Genomic DNA, 7,195 nt, shown 5'->3' with positions numbered 1-7,195 from the left:
CCAGAAAACCTGAAGCGTGGAGGTATTAAAACATATTATTGGTACAGAGCAACAAAGCCTTTATTGCTTGATGCTGCACACTGTGTTTTGTAGCTCCACCCTGTCATGTAATCCCTTGTATTGAACATTGTTTTGAACTGATTGAGGTTCCTTATACCGTGTTTGTAGAACAGGTGGTTAGGAATTTATCCGAGACAAAAATATAGTCCTAAATTTGGCCTAAATTCTTCCCTGATCACTTTATTTACTGTATTTTGTACTCATCATTCCTTTTCCAGGAGTGCTTTCTTCTCCTGCCTGTGCCATGTGTCCATGAGTGTTGCTCTCCTCCATAACATTTAAAAAAAAAAAAAAAAAAAAAAAAAATCTAGTATCTAATTGGAATTACATTTTAGGCTTCTAATAAACATTCCATCCATATATAATGGAGAAAAAAAATCATTTGTACTTCAAAGTTCTTGAAAAGTGTAATACGTACAATTTTTTCAATCTCAGGTGAAGCAATCTGAATTCTTTCTGTTTTATCATTATTGTGCTTTTTCAGGTATTTCATTTTGGTACTGCTTGGTACAGTCTCTTGACTTTCTTAATTGATCTATGTCTTTTTTTTGAAGCTTAAAAACTAATCCATTTGAGCTTTTGCAATACTGAGCAGCATGAGAGAGGACCTTCATCTATCCCGTGGGCTGTGCGCCCGACAGCATCCTCATATGAGGAATTCCCTCTCTTACAACAGCATGATGTAGTTGGTTTATGTTTGTATCTTATGACCTACTAAAAATACTCTCTTTCCTTCCCACTTACCTTCTAAGATAACCTTCTGCAGGATTGGTGTGTAATCACTTTGTATGCAATTTCTGTATTTTTGCAGTGGATTATGCCTGCTTGATAAGAGTATAGAAATTGTCCAAACTTACAGAAGAAATGTATGTTTTCAGGAAATAGTTTTCTAACTAGATTTTTAAGAATAAATATTAGTCTTATGTTCTGAAGACAGTAATGACACTTTCAGATTTTTTTTTTTTCCTAAATTTATACTTGTGTTACTGGGAATGAAGTAGATCTTACCTAAATTTCAGTAAATGACTGGATGCAGTGTCCATGAGGGATTGTGAAAACTACTGGAATTAGGACAGAAAGCATAAATTGGATCAGAAGCTGACCAAAGAGAAGAATGCAAATGGTTACACTGTAAGAGCAACTAACAGGATGGAGAGAGATTATATGCTCTTCAAAAATCAGTCTTGAAATTAATCCTGTCTCATTACATTCATTAATAACCTTGGTGCAAGAATTATGTCTCTTCTTATTAACAGCTGTAGATAACACAGACGTCGGAAAATTTTTTTGTATTTCAGAGGACTGGATTATCATGTGAGGAAAATAAGATGAACTCATAGATCTGAGTACTAAACTGATACAATTTAATAACACGAAATCACGTATTTAAGGCATAAGAACATTTCTTTATTTTTTTTAGGAGTCATGAATTGGCAAGTAGGAGAGGAGTCTGGGAATGCTGATAGAAATGTTAACAGCTTCCAGTTACTGAGCACGAGCAAGGCTAACCCACTGAATAGTTATCAGTGGTTCACTGTCAGAGTGGAACGTACCTAGTAATTTCTGCCGCCAGTCTGCGTTGGCTAATGATTTTTGTTACTGGTTTGGATAACAGGAGAGAATTGGGGATAGCATGTCTGAAGTTTCGCCCACAGCTCCAACTAGGGGTGACTGCAAATATGTTGGAGAAAAAGTTTCGATGCAGAATTTTTACATGTTTTTTTGTACACTTGTCAAGGTAAAGTAGGGTCGAATTCATTAGTGTCTGTAGAACAGAGTGTGTTTTTTAAAGTGTATTAAAAAACCCCTATATTCTAAGAAATCAATCTTTAAAAAATTTGGACAGTTTCTCTTGTGCAGTTGTTTTCCAGGCTTTCTTTACTTTTTGTATGAGAATACACTGGAAACAAATAGCATTCTTTGAGAGTTTTGAAATGTCTTGTCTTTTAAAAAGAATTACATAAATCGGATTCCAATTCATAAGACACGTTTACAATTTTAATATAAATATTAGAAAGACGGTTTTAGTAGTGATCTATATTATAGGTAGATATCCTGCTTTACAGAGCTTAAGGCAACAAACTGAAATAATGGCCTCTTACTTCAGGAGATTTGTGCTGAAACCAGCTGAGGTCATAAGAGAAATTCTAGTTCTGTCCCCATTTCTCTGAAGAAGAATGCTGCTACTCAGTGCCCTATTAGGGCAGACAAAAGGCTGATCAACAGGAACATCTGGATCCGACTGTCAAATGGCCTAGTGTGGCAATACAACTAATTGCAGCTTGCTCTTAACATTTGTGTCCTAGTTCAGACTTACAGCATTTGCAATAAGATTATCCGTCTGTTATGCTTTTTTTTTTTTTCCTTTTTAATGTTTGGAAAGAAATAGGAAAGGGGGAAAAAAACCTTTATTTGTTTCTGAGCAATTGATGTAATTTTAATAATTGCGAGAAGTAGATAATGTCCTTTAAAGGCTTTAATAAATCTTCTCTGTGGACTGGTCTGGCTGTCTTGCACACTTTTTTCGGTGTTGGTTGGCAGTGTGACAGGGTGGGCTGATCATATGTGTTTTAAACCTTCAGGATGTTTGGAATGCTTTTGGTGGTTTGTCTATATGTTGTGTATACCAACAGGATTTCTCAAAGTATTGTGCATTTTAGTTAAATGCTGAATTGCTTTTCCTTTAGGATTTCTGTTCCTGCTTGTGTTTAATCTCATCTGAGCTTACTTGGATCAGATCTATTATAAAAAAAAAGTACAGAATTGTCTACATAGGAATTTCTTGTAAAATAAAGTTCTGCCGACAAGCAAAATCATTACTTCAAACCTGTTTTTGTGGACATTCTTATCCCATATTGAGTGTCTAGTTGACTTTTGGTTGTATTCTCTTCTGAGGTGAAATAAAGGTAGCCTTACTCTTGAACAAATGAATGCTGTTTTGGATTATGTTAGAGAAGGAAAGAAGAAAAGAGAGAGAAAGAAAAAGATGTGTTAGATTTTTAGTAAACTGGATTAAGACCTGAACTTCTGAGGTGATTTGTCTGGAGCTTTTGTGGGAGGCATCTTTTATTTTTTCTTTCTTGAGGAAAAAAGATTTTGTGGAGTATTTTATGCATGTTAAACATCTTAGCTATCAAAATACATGGCAGCACAAAATAGCAATATGTATAGAGCATAAAATTAGGTAAGAAGTGAATGTATGTCATGTGATAGTTCAAAAATTTTACATGACTTGGGCTCCTAAGCACTTACAGCAGTTCTGAAAATAAAGTATTTCAATCTCTGTGTTTGTTTTATGAAGAAAACTTAGGCTTCTAAATCAGTTAAATGGTTTTGAAGAGTTTGTTTGCCATCTGAAAGGCATCTTACAACTTGTAGCCTAAAGCTAAGCTAGCTGTCTGTTAGATAGATGTAGCTAAAAACGTATGGGGATCTTTTTTCCCTATGCCCAATTAAACATTGTCTACGGTGTACAAATATGTTTCTTCTGTAGCAATTACTGTTGCAAGACTTACACTTGGTGCCTGGTGTAGTAATTTTCCAGAAAATAACAACTCAGCCACACATAGTTAAGCCTGTGCCCCCTCAGCTCGTCTCATTGGAGTGTACCATGTAATACATCCCTTGAGCACTGTAAACCCTCTGAAGCAAGGTTCTCTATGGCTATGCAGATTCCTAGGCATGTTTTTAAGTGGAATTATTCTAAATGTTATTAATACTACTTCTTTCCAGAGGAATGTGTACATTCACTGACATCTTGTTGTGTTCATACATCAGCACATTTCTGAGCAGTAATATTAAGTCTTTCACTTACAAAAGTTTTGGCCTGTACTCTTGAGGAGCGGAACTTAAGAGCATGTGTGTAGGTGATGCAGCTCCCCAAACCTGCACGAAGACTGCAGCAGTTCCCAGAGGCAGGTCCATTTTACTTGCCCTTCTAATGCCAGTGCCAGCATCTCAGTACTTCTTGTGATCTCCTGCTGTAGCCAGGATGTGATAGAGGTGGGTGGTCATTGTTGATGTTGGGTGATAGGTGCAGCAGAAGGAATTGCATGGAGAAGTCAGGATCTACGATGCTGCATTCAAATAACTGTTAGAAGCGGCTGATAATGACAGAAGTTTGGAAGGGAAGGAGCAGATCCTGCTTTACCTGTTCTGCTGCCGCTTCTTGTCTGCCTTAGCCACAACTGGGCATTGGTACAGGTCTTTGGAGTCCATCCCTGTACAGCTACGTGGTATTTTCAGGTAGAAGATATATCATCAAGCAACTACATGATCAACTTGACCTTGCCTACCTAACCCCCTGCTGCCTGAGCTCAAAGTGTTACACCAATGACGTTAGCGTGAAACTCTTTACAGCAGGACATCTGTAATCTCTCTTGCATTTTCATATACCGGAATATCATGCTTTGTCTTTTATTGGCAGAAGTGACAATGATGATTTTCAATATGCATTTATGTATTTGGTCTTGCACATCTGCAGGATAAGAAAAATGATTGTGAATTAAAAGTCTAGATTCCAGCAATATTCTGACAAATAGTAAAACTGAACATGCAATAAGAAACTGAAGTGAAAGTTTCTGCTAGAGAGACTAATTGTAGAAAAGTGTATCAGCACTAATTACAACAGGGAAGTCTGTCTTTCTGGAAAGGTCTGCCAAAGTCATTGATGAAGATAAAAATCCAGTCTTTCCTGAGCTGTTTTGTGTGATTGAGTGCCAAAGATGATATGCTAAAGGGATCATAGACTTTGTGCCAAGTTCTGTGGGATTTAAGGATTGCTTATTAAGTAGAGGAAATTTTTTCTGAGTTGCATAAATTAACCTTTCTGCTAACAATTTATCTTTTGTTTATGTATTACTGTTCCTTGTTCACTTGTACTGTCATCATCATTCTTTCCCCCCCCCCCGCCATGCACTAGTTACTTTTCATACTGTGGGGAGAAAAAATCTGCATCAAAAGGACTGGCCCAGCATGTGCTGCAGACAAAACATAAAAACATGGCACTTGGATTCTTAAGTGGTCATCCTGTGAGTGATGAATAAAAGGAAGAAGTATAAGATGCAGGTCCTGTATACAGTGAACCTTCCTTGGTGTAGCAACGTACAAACTGGTTATAAATAATGATTTTCCTGGTTTTGTTTGGTTCTAGCATGTAGGTACTGATGGCTATAACTTTTATTCTGTAGAAGATGTAACTATTTTTAAATGTTCATAGTAAACCCAAAAGCATTTCTGGTGTTTTTCAGGCAATGAAGTATTGGACTGAAAAAGGAAGCCACTAGCACATTATCTTTTAAATGGAGTGCATTGTGTAAGCTTTGGTGTTCATTTTCATAGCCAAAGGAAGAACAAGCATAGGTTTGAAATTGTGAGAATGATGTTAATACACATGGCATGTAATGATTATAAAAGTCCTTGTTCTAATGCCAGTACCTGATAAGAACAGCGAGAGATGTATGACCAGTGTGGGCTGCTGCCACTGACTCACTGTGTAATGACAGGCAAATTACTCAGTTTTCTACATCTCTTTCTACTCCTTTATAAATGAGAAATAGTGTTTCCCAGTAAAACTCTTTGAGTTGTGTGGATAAAAGGAGATTATATTTTTGTACGCCTACTGAGTATATAAACTTGAAGTGAGAAAGTGTAGCAAATACCGTGTTCTATGCAAGTCTTTTACCAGTACAGACACAGTACGATGAGTCTTCATGCTCAATATGGATTGTATTAAACCCCTTGTATTTCTTAAGACCTCTGCACAAGCAAAAGGAGTTGCTTAGGTCAGGCTTGACACTTGAGTCTGTGTTCTGTTCAAGCCTTTTTATAGTGAAGAACAGCTTCAATAAAACTTCTGACGTGTGCATTGATAACTACCATTCATTTTTCTTTGATCTGCCAGGCACTGTATCACCTTCATCTGAAATAGTACAGGGAGCCTTTTAGAGCAGTTGTCTGTCAGTCTCCATCACCTCTTTCACATTATGACTTTGGCTATGTTTTATCACTGAATTTTCATAATGCCTTGGGAAACTTGACCTTTCTAGAATCATCTGCATTAACACTCTAGTCTTAATCCTTCCCCTGGCATCTCCTGAAACAAAATACAAATTAATGATTCAGACACCACAAAACAAATCACATGCCCCTTTTTTCTTCCCAACTGTTCTTCATTGTCATTGTTTGCTATATTGTATGCAAGTCCTTGTGTATTCTGTGGCAAAAGGGACGTAAATAGTGCAGGAGATTTTTAAGGTGGGGGGGTAGTATCAGATAATTAGAGAAATGATGCAACAGTTTCAGGTATATACAGAAGATTATTTGGATAAATGTGAAAAGAATGCCGTTACTTCAGCACTGACATGTGGAAGTTAACTTAGGTTTGACATATGGTTTGGTTTTTAATAAATTCAGACTTATTTTGTGATGGTCCATAAATAGCTGTGGCAGTGGTGGAGGGTCCTTGAGATCTCTGGTGCTTCAAGGAAGATTATGCTATTGTATCTTTTTGTAAACGATTGCCTCTGTGTTTTTGCATCCTTATCTCCTTGCATTCTGTTTATCATTATTCTTCATCCCTTTTTAATTTGCTGACTTCCTTAGACTTTTTCATCACAAGAAGTGCCTGCTTTACCTTCATAATTAAAAAAAAAAAAATTCATCCCATCAATTACTGTAGCTATCACCTCATTTTATCCAGTTGTGTTCTGCCCCAAATTCAGTAAATACTCAACCTAAAACTTCAGTTTTGAATTTTTCTTTATATTTCCCCCTACCTTTTCACCATTTTCCACTCTTCTGTTCTTCTCTTGAAATTGCTTTTGCCAAAATGAATGATCTTCACTTGGCTGCATGCTAATACCTTTACTCCCTTCTCCTTGTTATGACCATGAAAGAAACCGCTTCCCCCCTTTGTGGCCACCTGCCGTCCTCCTTGTGCTGCTGTAGTCCTTACGCTGCTCCACAGTGAGCCGTAGTGGGGAATTGGTCTGACTGAAAAATAGTTTTGCCAAAATTGTGGTGTTTCTTAATTCCCCACTCTGGTTTACCATATGGCTGTACAAATGGCCATGTCAGCAGTAGGGAGAGGATGATGCAAGGCTGGAAATGAGTGGCCAGACTCAGGAGTGGGGCA

This window comes from Phaethon lepturus, unplaced genomic scaffold (genome assembly GCF_000687285.1).
Source record: "Phaethon lepturus isolate BGI_N335 unplaced genomic scaffold, ASM68728v1 scaffold10546, whole genome shotgun sequence".
Taxonomy (NCBI): domain Eukaryota; kingdom Metazoa; phylum Chordata; class Aves; order Phaethontiformes; family Phaethontidae; genus Phaethon; species Phaethon lepturus.
This window is presented reverse-complemented; position numbering follows the sequence as displayed.